Source organism: Ambystoma mexicanum, chromosome 5q (assembly GCF_040938575.1).
Source record: "Ambystoma mexicanum isolate Mex_15411 chromosome 5q, UKY_AmexF1_1, whole genome shotgun sequence".
Classification (NCBI taxonomy): Eukaryota; Metazoa; Chordata; class Amphibia; order Caudata; family Ambystomatidae; genus Ambystoma; species Ambystoma mexicanum.
In genome coordinates this window covers 1,365,920,939-1,365,936,414 of record NC_090933.1, presented here as the reverse complement: position 1 = coordinate 1,365,936,414, position 15,476 = coordinate 1,365,920,939, and the positions used below count along the sequence as shown (strand labels likewise).

Below are 15,476 nucleotides of genomic sequence, written 5' to 3'. Positions count from 1 at the left end.
TGGCAAAGTGGCAGGGTATGCAACATAGGCTAAACCATAATGATCTGGCAGCAGAGACAGTAGCAGTTATGGCAGCGAATGATTATCACTGGCAGAGTGGCATGGTATACAAAATAGGCTATATCATAACGATCTGGCAGCAGAGGCAGTGGCAGCTCTGGCAGAGAATGATTGTCACTGGCATAGTGGCAGGGTATGCAAAATAGGCTATTGCATAGCGATCTGGAAGCAGAGGTGGTGGCAGATATGGCAGAGAATGATTATCACTGGCAGAGTGGCTGGGTATGCAGAACAGGCTATACCATAACGATCTGGAAGCAGAGGCGGTGGCAGCTATGGCAGATAATGATTATCACTGGCAGAGTGGCAGGGTATGCAAAATAGGCTTTATCATAACGATCTGGCAGCAGAGGCAGTGGCAGCTATGGCAGAGAATGATCATCACTAGCAGAGTGGCAGGGTATGCACAATAGGCTGTATCATAACGATCTGGCAGCAGAGGCAGTGGCAGCTAATGCAGAGAACGATCATCACTGGCAGAGTGGCAGGGTATGCACAATAGGCTGTATCATAACGATCTGGCAGCAGAGGCAGTGGCAGCTGTGGCAGAGAATGATCATCACTGACAGAGTGGCAGGGTATGCAAAATAGGCTGTATCATAACAATCTGGCAGCATAGGCAGTGGCTGCTATGGCAGAGAATGATTATCACTGGCAACGTGGCAGGGTATGCAACATAGGCTAAATCATAACGATCTGGCAGCAGAAACAGTAGCAGCTATAGCAGACAATGATTATCAGTGGCAGAGTGGCATGGTATACAAAATAGGCTATATCATAACGATCTGGCAGCAGAGGCAGTGGCAGCTATGGCAGAGAATGATTGTCACTGGCATTGTGGCAGGGTATGCAACATAGGCTAAATCATAACGATCTGGCAGCAGAGGCAGTAGCAGCTATGGCAGAGAATGATTATCACTGGCAGAGTGGCCGGGTATGCAAAATAGGCTATATCATAACGATCTGGCAGCAGAGACAGTGGCAGCTATGGCAGAGAATGATTATCACTGGCAAAGTGGCAGGGTATGCAACATAGGCTAAATCATAACGATCTGACAGCAGAGACAGTAGCAGCTATGGCAGAGAATGATTATCACTGGCAGAGTGGCATGGTATACAAAATAGGCTATATCATAACGATCTGGCAGAAGAGGCAGTGGCAGCTATGGCAGAGAATGATTGTTACTGGCATAGTGTCAGGGTATGCAAAATAGGCTATAGCATAGCGATCTGGAAGCAGAGGCGGTGGCAGATATGGCATAGAATGATTATCACTGGCAGAGTGGCTGGGTATGCAAAACAGGCTATATCATAACGATCTGGAAGCAGAGGCGGTGGCAGCTATGGCAGATAATGATTATCACTGGCAGAGTGGCAGGGTATGCAAAACAGGCTTTATCATAACGATCTGGCAGCAGAGGCAGTGGCAGCTATGGCAGAGAATGATCATCACTGGCATAGTGGCAGGGTATGCAAAATAGGCTATATCATAATGATCTGGCAGCAGAGGCAGTTGCAGCTATAGCAGAAAATGATTATCACTGGCATAGTGGCAGGCTATGCAACATAGGCTAAATCATAACAATCTGGAAGCAGAGGCAGTGGCAGCTATGGCAGATAATGATTATCACTGGCAGAGCGGCAGGGTATGCAAAATAGGCTATATCATAACGATCTGGCAGCAGAGGCAGTGGCATCTATGGCAGAGAGTGATTATCACTGGCAAAACGGCAGGGTATGTAAAATAGGCTATAACATAACAATCTGGCAGCAGAGGCAGTGGCAGCTATGGCAGAGAATGATTATCACTGGCAGAGTGGCAGGGTATACAAAACAGTCTATATCATAACGATCTGGCAGCAGAGGCAGTGGCAGCTATGGCAGAGAATGATTATCACATGCATAGTGGCAGGGTATGCAAAATAGGCTATATCATAACGATCTGGCAGCAGAGGCAGTGGCAGCTATGGCAGAGAATGATTATCACATGCATAGTGGCAGGTTATGCAAAATAGGCTATATCATAACGATCTGGCAGCAGAGACAGTGGCAGCTATGGCAGAGAATGGTTATCACTGGCAGAGTGGCAGGGTATGCAACATAGGCTATTTCATAACGATCTGGCAGCAGAGGCAGTAGCACCTATGGCAGAGTAAGACTATCAGTGGAAAGGTAGGCACAATGGCTGTATCAAAGCATTTTGGCAGCAAGTAGTTGGGTAAGTTTAGGTAGTATTAGTGACTGTTAGTAGAGCTATTTCAAAGTATGCATGCCATAGGGGCAAGCTAGATGAATGCAGCAATAGACGTGGGCAGTTGCTGCAGTAGCTAACGGGATATGCTGATTCAGAGAGTAGTAGTGCTGTATGCAGGTGTGCTAAAGCAGTGCAGACTCGGCTGCGTAAGACATTCTAGGCATTTTACAATACATTACAGTACACATAGGTGATGACTGATACGGTGAATTCAAGTGTGCAGGGTAGAGGCAGAAATCTCAGAACGCTCTAAGGCAGCACACACTTAAAGTCCGCAGTTGTGCTATTGACACGGCAGGGTCAGTGGTTGCAATGGCTCATCGAGTAGTCTCTGTTTGTACAGAGGTGTGGGAAGTTATTACTGAATGATGGGGCAATTTAATCAAGTGTCATTGAGTTCAGTGAGCATGCGATTACCTAGAGCAGAGCATCAACAGCGCTTCATGGCCCTTGGCTCTGACAGGCTCGGGGCAGGAAGAGAGCCTTTGTTGTGCGAGCCTTCGTCGTGCGGGCCGGCTTAATGCCTTCCACCTGGGGATTGGTGCCTGAAAAGCACCCAGTGGCCAATGAAGAGCGGTCTGGTTGCAGGCAAGATGAAGGTGGTGTCTTTACCGTGAGCCTCCATTATGGAGGGTTAGGCCTTGTGTGCCTTAAAGGAGACATGCAACACACTAGCTAAGTGCACTGCATGGTCAGTTGTAGATCGGCTTCAAATTAAATTTAGAAATATGCAGATGGGTAGCATAGAGTACTGGAAAGGGTTAATAGTTATCCCTTTTTGTCTGTTTCTCATGGAACATTATTTTGTTACCCTTTCCTTAAGATTTGGCTGGTGACAGTGGTATCTCCCTTTTTTTTCCTACAGCTGACTATGAAAATAGCCTTGGTACTGTTTTAGGCTATGTTAGTAGACTCAAACTTTAATCCGCTAGACCGCTTTTAATTTTATTCGGTTCAGTATGGGTTTATTCGCCATTTCTTTTTGTAAAGGTCTTTCTTGTGTTTTACTCTGCGCGCCGAACCAGTTTGGTTCCTTTGTTGGCCGACCTTTGGCGGGCTTCTGCACAGAAACCCTCCTTAGGCACCTGAGTGTCTGGATGGACAGGATGTGAGGGAGGGGTTTTAGGCCCCCTGCACAGGGTCTCCTTGGAGACCCATGTCACACTCATGTTTGATTGACTAGGTGACTGTCCTGCCAGGTCAGCCACCCTGCTGTGTGATTGACAGCCAGGCTGTGTGAATGGGGAAAACTGCATAAAAAGCAGGTCTCTTGGACTTGGAAGGCAGAGTCACCGCTGGATCGAGAGAACCGAAGAGGTGAAGGAAGAGGACAACTGCAACTATTGAACCACCCAGTGAAGCCCTGCTGCGGGTCCCAATCTCCTAAATTTTGACGACAGAGAAGATCTGCAAAGAATCTTCTTCCCTTGAGCTGGCGGGCCAACCAGTTTGCCAAACCCCAAGCAAGGCCTCCCTCCCTGGTTGAATTTTCTGTGCACCGCTGCAGTGAACCGATTAGTCAGGAGGACTGGACCCTCTTTGGGTTTTAAGGAGCACACCTTTTATTTGTTGCTTTGCTCTTCTGCTGGTTTCTTCCCTGGGCAGTGCAGGACCATCCAGTCTTCCCCCTTCTTGTCAGTCCGACAGTCGCTTCAGGAACCATGAGCCTGCAGGACCTGCCAGGAACTTCTGCCTCAGCTACAGCATTCTTCTTCTACTAAGGTACTGTTCAAATCCCGTTGTTCATATCGTCCGACCGCGGTGAAATGATTTGAAATCTTTCGCTAATCCAAGGCCTTGTCTTTCTCTAGTCTTTTAAATAACTTTTCTTCCTACCCAAATCATTTCGAACCCTTGGCAAGGGCTTAACCGCAAACTACTCTGAACTGTGTGATCCTCTGCAAAGACTCTGAACCATTAACATTGGCCCAGACCTATTGATTTGAATCCTAGTTGTAGTAAGCCTTTTCTAGATTGCTCTGCTTAATTACATGTTGGTGCTGCTTGATTTTGCATAACATTGTCTTTCCCTCCCTTTTAAATTGCTGGAGTGGCATTTTGCTCACACTTCATTTTGAGCTTAACTTGTCCAGAATTCATTAGGTTGTGTGTAGTGTATCAAGATTGTGATTTTCTAGTGCTTTATATTAGTGAACTGATTTACAACTGATAGTGTAAATAAATGTATATTCTCTTACGGAGAAACCCTGAGTCAGTGTTTGTTTGAACCGTAGCAATTGCTGTCCTTTGTGTAACCTCTGATACTGCTCACTTTACTCTTGAGGTCTGGCTGCTCAGCCATCGCTACCACTTTATTGTGTAGTACAGGCTTGTACCAAAGGTAAATTTGTACTTGCATTTGTAGTCTTAATTGTGTGTCGTGTTCGCAAAGGGTACTGCATATGATTCTGCCTAACAGGCGATTCACGCAAATCAGACCTATATGGATTTCTACAGGTGTCTTATTTTCAGAAATGCATGGGGTTCACTGTTTTACGTGGTGGCTGTGACACCCCATGCCAAATCTGTAGGTTGTTGAAAAGAGCAAAATCCTAAAAATGTGCAGTCTCGAAAACTTTTATAATACCAGTGGTGTAGCGTTTTCCCTTTCGCACCCAGGTAGGTACACCTATAAATGTTAGGTACCGTTTTAGTCAGGACACCTGTGGGAATGTGGGAAAGTAGGCCATGTGTTGTTCCCAGCATATTTTGGTGGTTTTCTGGAGGCAAATGTCAGGAAAGTGTTTTTTCCCTAAATTTTGGAATCCGCTGGGGCTTGTGTGTAATAAATTCTTTGGTGATGTGTGCAAATCAGACCTCCTTGGATTCCCACAGGTGTATTCTTTTCAGAAATGCATGGGGTTCATGTTTCCCTTTGGACGCTGCAACACACCAGGCCCAAATCTTTAGATTGTCCACAAGAGCAACATCCTAAAAATGTGAACTCTCATATCTCTTTCAGATACCAGTGGTGTTGTCTTTTCCATTTATGCCCTGGTAGGTGCACCCACACATGTGAGGTACCAATATTGTTGGGACACCTGTGAGAACACGGGAAGCAAGGGCATGTGTTGTAAGTGTGTTTTGGTGGTTTCTGATAGCAAATGTCTACAAATTGAGTTTTTACCCTACATTTTGGAGTTTGCAAGGCATGTGGGGAACAAATTCAAGGGCGATTAATGCAAATCAGACCTGTCTGGATTCCCATGGATGTCTTCTTTACAGAAATGCCAGGGATTTCTCTGTTTCCCTTCGTCACTGCGACACACCAGGCCAAAATCTGTAGGTTGTCCACAAGTGCAACATCCTAAAAATGTGAACTCTCAAATGTCTTTGGGATACTATTGGTGTTGCCTTTTTCATTTACGCCCAGGAAGATGCACCCACACATGTGAGGTACCGATATTGTTGCGACACCTGTGGGAATGCGGGAAGCTAGGACATGTGTTGTAAGCATGTTTTGGTGTTTTCTGGTGGCAAATGTCTGCAAATTGAGTTTTTTCCCTACATTTTGGAGTTTGCTAGAGCGTTTGGGTGATACATTCTAGAGCGATTTATGCAAATCAGACCTGCCTGGATTCCCACAGGTGTATTCTTTTCAGAAATGCATGGGGTTCTTTGTTTTCCTTGGTGGCTACGACACCCCAGGCCCAAATCTGTAGGTTGTTCACAAGAGCAACATCCTAAAAATGTGCACTCCCGAAACACTTTGGGATATCAGTGGTGTAGCCTTTTCCCTTTGCGCCCAGGTAGGTGCACCCAAACATGTGAGGTACAGTTTACACCGGGAAACCTGTGGGAACACGGACAGGTAGGACATGTGTGGTTGGCGGCTTGTGTCAGTGATTTCTTGTTGGCCTGTGTCTGAAAATTGTGTTTTTTTCCCTAAATTCTGGACATTACTGGGGCTTGTGGGTAATACATTCTTGGGCGATTTGAGCAAATTGGACCTCTGGATTCCCACGGGTGTCTTCTTTTCAGAATTGAATGGGGTTCCCTGTTTTGCTTGGCGAATGTTGCACACCAGGGCCAAATCTTTAGGTTGTCCACAAGAGCAGCATCCCAGAAATGTTCACTACCGAAACACTTTGGGATTCCAGTGGTGTAGCCTTTCCCTTTTGCTCCCAGGTAGGTTCACCCATACATGTGAGGTACTGTTTTGGTGGGCAAACCTGTGGGAACATGGGACGTGTTTTGTGCTTTCCTGGTGGAGAATGTCTGAAAATTGTGTTTTTTCCCCTACATTTTGGAATTTGCCAGGCCTTGTGGGTAAAACATTATCGGGCTATTTGTGCAATTCAGACCTCTGTGGATTCCCAATCTAGCTCTAAAGAATTATTCAAGATCCTCAGAGAGCTTGAATCCCCTATTTCACCCTTGAAACCTGTGCTAAAGACAAAGCCTGGTGCACCAAAATACAAGCAGCCTTACTCGATAAAATGTCGATGCTACAAAATAAAACTGAAATAAGAAACTCAACATCAGTATGAACATAGACCTCTTCAAACTGCAAGTCCCGACTGGAAAACCTTGCAATCTTTTCAACTCTTCTCCCTTATCCATTACAGAAGTTGAAAACATAATTCTTAGCCTGAAACCATCCCGATACCAAGGCGACACTTGCCCAGCATCTATAATTAAAGAGGCAGCCAAAGAACTTGCACCTGCCATCATGCTGTTCATAAACTCCTCCTTTGAATCCAGCACAGTTTCTACCAACCTAAATGCCTGGGTTCTCCCACTCTTAAAAAAACCCAACCTTGAACCAGACATTCCTAGGAATTACAGGCCTATGACTACAGTACCTTTTTTATAAAAAATTCTGGACAGGGCTGCCTAGCGTCAAATACAGGTGCACCTTGAAACCAACCACCTTCTGGACCCACGCCAATCAGGGTTTAGACCCAGACACGGCACTGCAACTGCACTTAATGACTTAAAAACGCACATTGACGACCAAATTAATAAAGGTTATATAACGCTCCTCCTTCAGCTGGATCTCTCAGCTGCGTTCGACCTTGTTAATCACAAAGTCCTTTGTAAACACCTCACATCTTCAGCATACTTCTCTAAGGAAGCCACAGCTTGGCTTCAATCCTTTTTTGATAACAGAATAATGAGAGTGTTCTCGCCCCATGCCTCGGCTGGCACAGCCCAAGTAACATGCGGAGTGCCACAGGGTCTTGTGTCTCACCATTGCTTAATAATATATTTACGATGCCTTTGTTTGACGATCTCGATCTCTTGGGTGTCACCTACATCAACTATGCAGATGACACCCAAGTCCTTATCCCTATCTCTGGTAATTATGACAAAGACAGTAAACTGCTAAATATAATCTACCTCATCATTCAGGCATGGGTGGCCACTCATGGGGCCTCATTACGACCCAGGCGGTAAGTTACCGCCTGGCCGTGACTTTACCACCATGGCGTAAACTACGTTTACGCCATGATGGTTGGCGGATTTACCGCCCCATTCCAGCCTTGGCGGGGCGGTAAATCCCCATTTTCCCATTTACCCTTCCCCATTCCCATTTTGCCCCATAGGGCATAATGGGAGTGGGGAAGGCGTTAATTACGCCACCGTAAACAAAGCCTTTGTTTGATGATCTCGACCTCTTGGGTGTCAGCTACACAAACTATGCAGATGACACCCAAGTCCTTATCCCTATCTCTGGTAATTATGACAAAGACAGTAAACTGCTAAATATAATCTACCTCATCATTCAGGCATGGGTGGCCGCTCATGGGGCCTCATTACGACCCAGGCGGTAAGTTACCGCCTGGCCGTGACTTTACCACCATGGCGTAAACTACGTTTACGCCATGATGGTTGGCGGATTTACCGCCCCATTCCAACCTTGGCGGGGTGGTAAATCCCCATTTTCCCATTTACCCTTCCCCATTCCCATTTTGCCCCATAGGGCATAATGGGAGTGGGGAAGGCGTTAATTACGCCACCGTAAATTACGGTGGCGTAATTAACTCCATGGTCCCTTAGCGCCATGGATTTTAACACCTGCTAAAAGCCGGTGTTAAGTCCGCCATGGCGCTAAGGGACCTCGTACTCAGGCGGTAAGGGTCGGCGCTGTTTACGCCGCCGTAAAACCCTTACCGCCTGAGTTGTAATGAGGCCCATGGTCTCTGCCTTAATGATGAGAAGAACACGCTAAACCTACTGGCTCTCAAGCCAAATTAAACAAATTGGACACCTCCTTTAACCCATTCTTGATAGACCGTAACAACATCCCGGTATCCAAAGTGGCCAAGACACTTGGCGTCTATCTCAACTCCTCTCTAACCTTGACAAAACAAGTGAATACTGCAGCCTCAGCCACAGCTTACACTTGTAAACTGATAAACTCTTGCAGACCATTCCTCTCCTCAACAAGCTGCTGCACCCTATCTAGAGAACTTATTTATCCAAATTGGATTATTGTAACGCACTTAGGAACCAGCAAGCGAAACCTAAATAAGTTACAGGTACTTCAGAATAATTCTCTAAGAGCAGCCTTTAACATACCGAGATCCCACCATATCTCCGACACCAGACGTAAAATATGCTGGCTCTCTATCAAAAACAGGATCTCGCTCAAAACCTTGCCTCTCACTCACAAGTGCTTATCCAATTCAGCACCAAAATATCTGTAGACTCACCAAAAATCAGGCCGTCCCACCCATCAGATCAGCCCAACTACACTGCCATAGAGTCCCCAGGTACAACCGCCAGAAATCGGGTGGCAACAGCTTCCCTGTATCAGCCTCTATACTCTGGAACTTTTTACCTACAGATCTCAGAGCAGAACCTTCTTTCACCCTTTTCAGAGCTAGAGCCAAATCTTGGTTCGCTGGCCAAGACAATAATTTACTCACAATGTCATATAAGTATTCATTCTGCTATTTGTATACACGTCTGTTGATTGGATATTTTTTTAATGTGTCAACTACTGTAACCTGCCGCGGATTGTAATTTTTGACAACTGTCTATCTTATGTAACTCCGAAAGGTGAACTATACAAATAAAATAAATATAGGTACAGGTCCCCCCCCTATATCATCCCAGACCTGGTCAGGGAGTCGGAAGGTCTAACACCACCCACCATGTTATCCCAGGCCTGTAGCCCCCTACAAAAAGTGCTCACTGCCTTACATTTCATGGCAACTGGATCCTTCCAGTGGACCACTGTCATAGTAGGCGGGATCCCCCAGGCCACACAGTCACGCTGCCTACACCAGGTGCTGGCGTGCATAAATTCACGACCTTCTGTGCGCCAATACATCTGTATTGCCAAGAACACTGGCAGTAAGGCAAATAGTAATCCAGGATTTCTATGCTTTGGTATGCTCCCCACGAGTGTTTGGTGCAATAGATTGCACCAATATTGTGCTAGGTCCACCCAGATTGACAGAGCACATATACTGCAACCGCTTTTCGCTTGTACTTAAATTGCATTGTGAAAGTCTTTAAAATGATTTGTGTAACCTAGTCCTTTATCCCACTATACAGGACCCTCAGACTTAGGTGTGTTTTTCTCCAGTACTCAAATTGCATTGTGAAAGTCTTTAAAATTGCATTATATAACCTAGGCCTCTTCCCCACTATACAGGACTCTTAGACTTAGATGTGTTTTTTTCTGATACTTAAATTGCATTGTGAAAGTATTTAAAATTGCAGAGCCTACCTCACCACATCCCCCACTTGTGGTCTGCCACACAAATGGCTCTTCCTCCTCCTTCACCCCTGCATCTGGTGCATCCTCACCTGCACATAGACATCGAAAGACATATTGATACATGTCAAAAGAGACAACATACATATTCTCCACGGAGTACTCTGACAAGAAATGTCATGACATGCACACATCAGACATTGCGCATTCACACACTTGGTCCAGGAAGCAAACGATACATGGCATTTGCTGACAAGTGCCCTTGCCCTCCCACCCATCATGTCCATGCCAGCACTGGACACATTGACATTCAACAGTGTTGTAAATGCGCAATGAGGGGACAGGAAACTGTCAAGTCACCCCACATGCCAGGGGAAAAGTAAAGCACATGTGACAGCACATGGGAATGGCCAGACATCCATATTCACAGACAACACCACGGTCAACACATGACACACTAATCAGGTCTGGGACATGTAACAAGTACCAGGGGGAGTACCCTGTGGGGGATGTGTCCTGTCACACAGACATCTGTAACATGTGCTACTCCCAGATTGATGGCCAATTGACATGAGTCTGTACATCACAGGACATGCTTTTTCCAGGACTGTCATACAAATGCAGCCAGATGTCCCAATACACAATTGATATGAGTGATGGATCACTGGCAAAACACAGGAGCCGCAATGACAGACACTCTCCTGATGTGTCCTCATAATTCTCCAGGCCTCACGTGCCTTGCACCTGCTCAATTAGGATGAATTGGGTCATGGCCTCTTCATGTGGTGTCAGCTGCTCCTCCTCTGGTAGCACCCCTCCAGGTGCCAGTGTGGAGGTCAGGTTGACAATCAGCTTGTGCTTGGTGCGACGGCTGAGATAATTCCAGCGATTGATGACCTGTCCTGCTGTGCACATCTCCACCCCTAAGGCGTTTATCTGTTCCATGACACGCTGCCAATGCACCATACATTGACCGACTGTACTTGTGCTCCCTACATGCAGGCACATTTCACGATAGTGATCGGTCAGATAGACAATCAGGATCTGGAGCTCCTCATCAGAGAAGTTCTTCTTCCTGTGTGTAACAGTGTCCTGTGATTTGTCTTGGGGTTGACCTCCCCTTGCTGTGCAGGACTCCCTTTCCTGCCATGAGTGGCAGTGGGGTTGGAGCTACCCCTGTCTGGCTGGAACTACTTTGGCATCCAGGTGCCGGGCCACCTTTAGACTGAGGCCTGCCATGCCATCCTGGGGCTGGGGGAGGTGCGTCACTACTTTTTCCTGACCACCTGTGTCCGGGGCAGGAGTGTCACCACCAATTCCCCAACCATCTGTGGCTGGGGCAGATGTTTCACCACCACATCCCTGAGCACCTGCGACTGGGGCAGGTGTTTAACCACCATAACCCCCACCCCGACCCCCTATGTCCCCTTTCCCTTTTGGGGGCCTTTCCAACCATGTCACAGTTGTAACGGATGAATGGGAGGCACACCAAGTTATTCTCCTGGGCAATGTGAGACAGAGAAAAATCAATGTGATGTATGATGTAGTTGTGTGGTCCAAATGGGAGAAATAAGCGGTGCGCGATAGGCAGTGCACCCAATAACACAAAAAGTGTGTACGCAAACCCTGAAAAGCTTCAAAAAATGAAAGAAGAGGTACACGATACGCAGTGCCACCCAATAACACAAGAAGTGCATACGCAACACCCAGAAACTTCAGACAATGAAAAAAGAGGCTCGCGATTCGCAGTGGCAACCACAAACAGAAAAAGTGTGGACACGACAGACCGCATACATCAAAATGGGGGAAAAAAATGCACGGATGCGCAGAGGCACAATCCCCTGAAAAAACAGTACGCTACCTGAAGGGAATGGATTGCGTGGTCCCTCAAAAATATGTGGAAATGACAATACTTGGTCTTTGTCCTTCGTAAGAACATCGAGTGATGCGTTTACTCATCCTTATGTATCCCCGTCAATACTGAGAGCCGCGTTGGCATGCTGCATGCACCACATGTCATGTAACTTACGGCCTTTACACTGTTTTCAGCTTCCTTTCAAGCTGCACACGGAAAAATCACTCTCCTTCCTCTGTGCCTCATTACCTTCCTCCTTCTGCCCTGTGCCGCCTCCAATGTTGCCATCTACTGCTGTCTGTCCAGTGTGAGTGCCTGCTTCCCACCTGCACTGTGTTACGGGGGGGCTGCTTTCTAGCCAATGTCTGTGGTCCTTTCTCTGGCCCTATGATCACCTCAGCTGCTGTGTTGGACCACAACCTTCACATACCACCACCACTGCTCGACAGTCCATCTCCAGGACCAGCCTACCCACCCACATCTGCCTTGGGGGGTTCCGATGTCCTCACTATCTACCTCTGACTAGAGTGGCAACCCCATGGCAGCAATGCAGAGGGCTATCAAATTCACTGCCAGAGAAGTTTACATCCTGGTGGATAAGGTCCTGGAGAATTATGATGTCATCTTCATATCAGCAATGCAATGCAGCAAGGACGGACGTCTATAAATCTGGGGTGACATAACGGCGGCCATTAACATGGAGGTGGCAGCATTCCACTGCTACAAGACTATCTACAAGGGTTGGGAGGACCTCAAATCCAGGACCCATGTCAAGGCACAGCACTTCCTGAAGGCTGGTGCAACCGCAGGGGTGCCCTGTGCATGCAGGTTCTGGATGTCCAACAACAACATGCAGGTCCTGGAGAGGTTCTGCCTGGAGCTGCATGCCCAGGTCTGCGAGTTGCAATGACGTCTGGAGTCGGATGATAAGTAGGCACGTGTTGTACTGCTCTACATTGCATGTGTGCTGTGCATGTGCTAGCACGTGTGCAGTGACCCCCTTACTTTTGCAGCATGTATGTCTCGGTGGCCAACATCTGCATGCAGGTCACAGACAATGCTCCCCATATGGGACATCAATCCTGTGCGGATTCTAAATGCATTGTAATTTGCATTGTGTGTTGTAGTACGTTTTTGCAAACTGTGTACATGCAATGTTTCTTGTGTCTGAGACATGCCTGGATGGCAAGTGTGACAGCTGAGGGAGTGTTGACTATGTCATGTACATTCATGCTGCTCATGTGTATGTGGCGACAATAGCAATGTGTGGCTATGCATCACTCAAGTCTGGAGGTCACACGTGCATTTGGATGTTTGGGGTAGTTACGTTTGGACATTGCAGTTTGCGGGACTGTGATGTGATCAGTGATGACAATGCTTGTGCACTCAGAGTGATGTGTGCGCATGTCATGTGAATGTGCTTGGGGCTATGTCATGCCACGTGTGCCTGTGCAGTTGATGCATGTATGTGTTGCATGTGCACATGATGGGTTGTGGGGAGGTATGTTTTTTGATCAAATGGTGTGGAGAGGGGCCCAGGCAGGAGTCGGCATGGCCATGCTGTGAGTGGTGCAAGTATGGTTGGCCACAGGTGGCCATGATTCCGCTGTGTGTCTTGCCCGCAATGTGTCCACGGCATTGGGCCATCACATCTGTGTTCACATGCTTGACCTGTGTGTAAGTTAAACCAGTTTGCTCGTTGCCCACCCCTGTGCCCATGTGGCATATCTCCCATGGATGTGCATCAGTTTGCAGTTGAGTCACGTTGACCTTCCCCTAGGGTCATGTGATTCATCTTGGTGAACATAAGGTCCTTAATCAGTAACATGCCATGCAAAGGATGGGATGCAGAATAACTCCTACACCAAGTAATCAGACTGACTCGGGAAGTTGGCAAAGTCTTATCAACTGTTTTTATATCAATTATCTAAAACAGGGAATTACAACGGACATCAACAGACGCTTGATCGTGCTCTCAGTGCATTTAATAAAAAAAATTACATGTATATAACAAAAATTTGTCATTCATTACATTATACTACGTGGCAAATAAGAAAAACCAAAGAGGCATCAGGATTGGATTATGGTGAAGTTTCTATATGGGATCGGGTTCTGGTTGGGTCTCTACGGTCAGGTGGACAACTTTAGCCTGCCTCGAGTGCAAGTCATCCTCAACACTTATTAAGTACACAGAATACTATTGGTTCTTAAAATATAAGGCCCTTTGTTATATGGCCCTCGACAATTAGTTGGCAAACTCATGCCATAGCTGGAATATTCGGCTCACTAGTAGAACGTCAGCTCATACCCATTTGCCGGGAGGCGGACATGACTTTTGCTTCCCACCCATTTATCCCCACTTCTCTCATTGCTAATGCCTTCCGCCATGCAGACTGTCTTTGAACTTGGCCTTGCAATACATTCTCTTTTCTTGGGAATAAAAGGGAGTATGGGTTCACGCTTATCACAGTTCGGATCTGCATGCCCAACTCCTATTTCCATCATCAGCTCACGTGACAGGAGACCACAATTTGGCCCATTTTATAGCATTTAATTGTCTTGAATTAATAAACGTGACACTTGTGGTGTTTCTTCCTTGCACCTTGACGAGGGAGAATTCAGATTCTCACGTTTACTGTTCTTTGAGGATAGATAACCAGTTCTTGATAGAAGGCCAGGCAGCCTTTCTCGCTTCTTCCATGCTCCCAGCTATTTTTTGCTGCAACACAGTCTTCAATCCTTCTTTCTCTGTGGGTATGAGTTCACTAAAATTGTGACACTGAAGTCCAGTTTCAACATATAAAATGGCGGCTTCACCTGCAGTCTATTCATTTCTTATAGCTAGCTTCTATGATTACTTAGTATGCTTGCGTTACTGCATCTACATTCAATGAACGGCTTGCATTTTCTGCAGTGCATTACACACACATGCAATCGTCTTTTTGCATGGGAACCTTCACATAAGGTTCCATAAAGTTTATACATCCTCTTCTTCAGCCACTCTTCTCAGTGCATCACGCTCATCTCTTGTGACGTCACCAACTTGTCTTTCTTTTGTCTCCATATACCTTTGGGGACTGCTTTCAAGAGACTGTCATCTCTTCGTTCATACATCTGGTATGGCTTTCTTGTTGCAGTATTGTCATAACTAGTGCTGTCAAACCTGGTGCATGTTCAGGCTGTAGGGGGGCGGGGCTTCCGGCTGAGGCATTTGGTTGCTCCTCTACACTTGCCTGAGTGGTGTCCTTCTTGGCGTGCGTCCCTTGCATGATTTCTGAGTGCATTTCCATGAATTAGACCCATAATGTCTAAATATATAAAAGTGTTGCAATCACTATTAATTTTTATTGCATAGTGCTATGTTTGACAGTGAGAAGACAATCAAATGAATGACATGTGCAACAATAAGGAACTATCAAAGACATGGTACACACAGAAGGTCAAGGCACATTTAAAGATGGTGGACATTTATGACTAGCCATTTAAAAACAATAAACACTGGTATTAAATATTTAAAAAGAATCTTGATGGTTTAACTTAGTACTGGTTTTTAATTTGTTTTTTATTCTGAGTAAGCGCAGAAGGAAGAAACACAGCAATTACATTTGTCTTAAGACCATGGATCAGCATAAGTG

General features: G+C 46.2%; 1 protein-coding gene across 1 annotated transcript in view; it reads left to right on the top strand.

The window, feature by feature from the left end:
- The window catches only part of LOC138498429 (scavenger receptor cysteine-rich type 1 protein M130-like), a 950,335-nt gene that overhangs the window by 250,937 nt on the left and 683,922 nt on the right, over nucleotides 1-15,476 (top strand). The gene's annotated exons all lie outside the window — the stretch shown is intronic.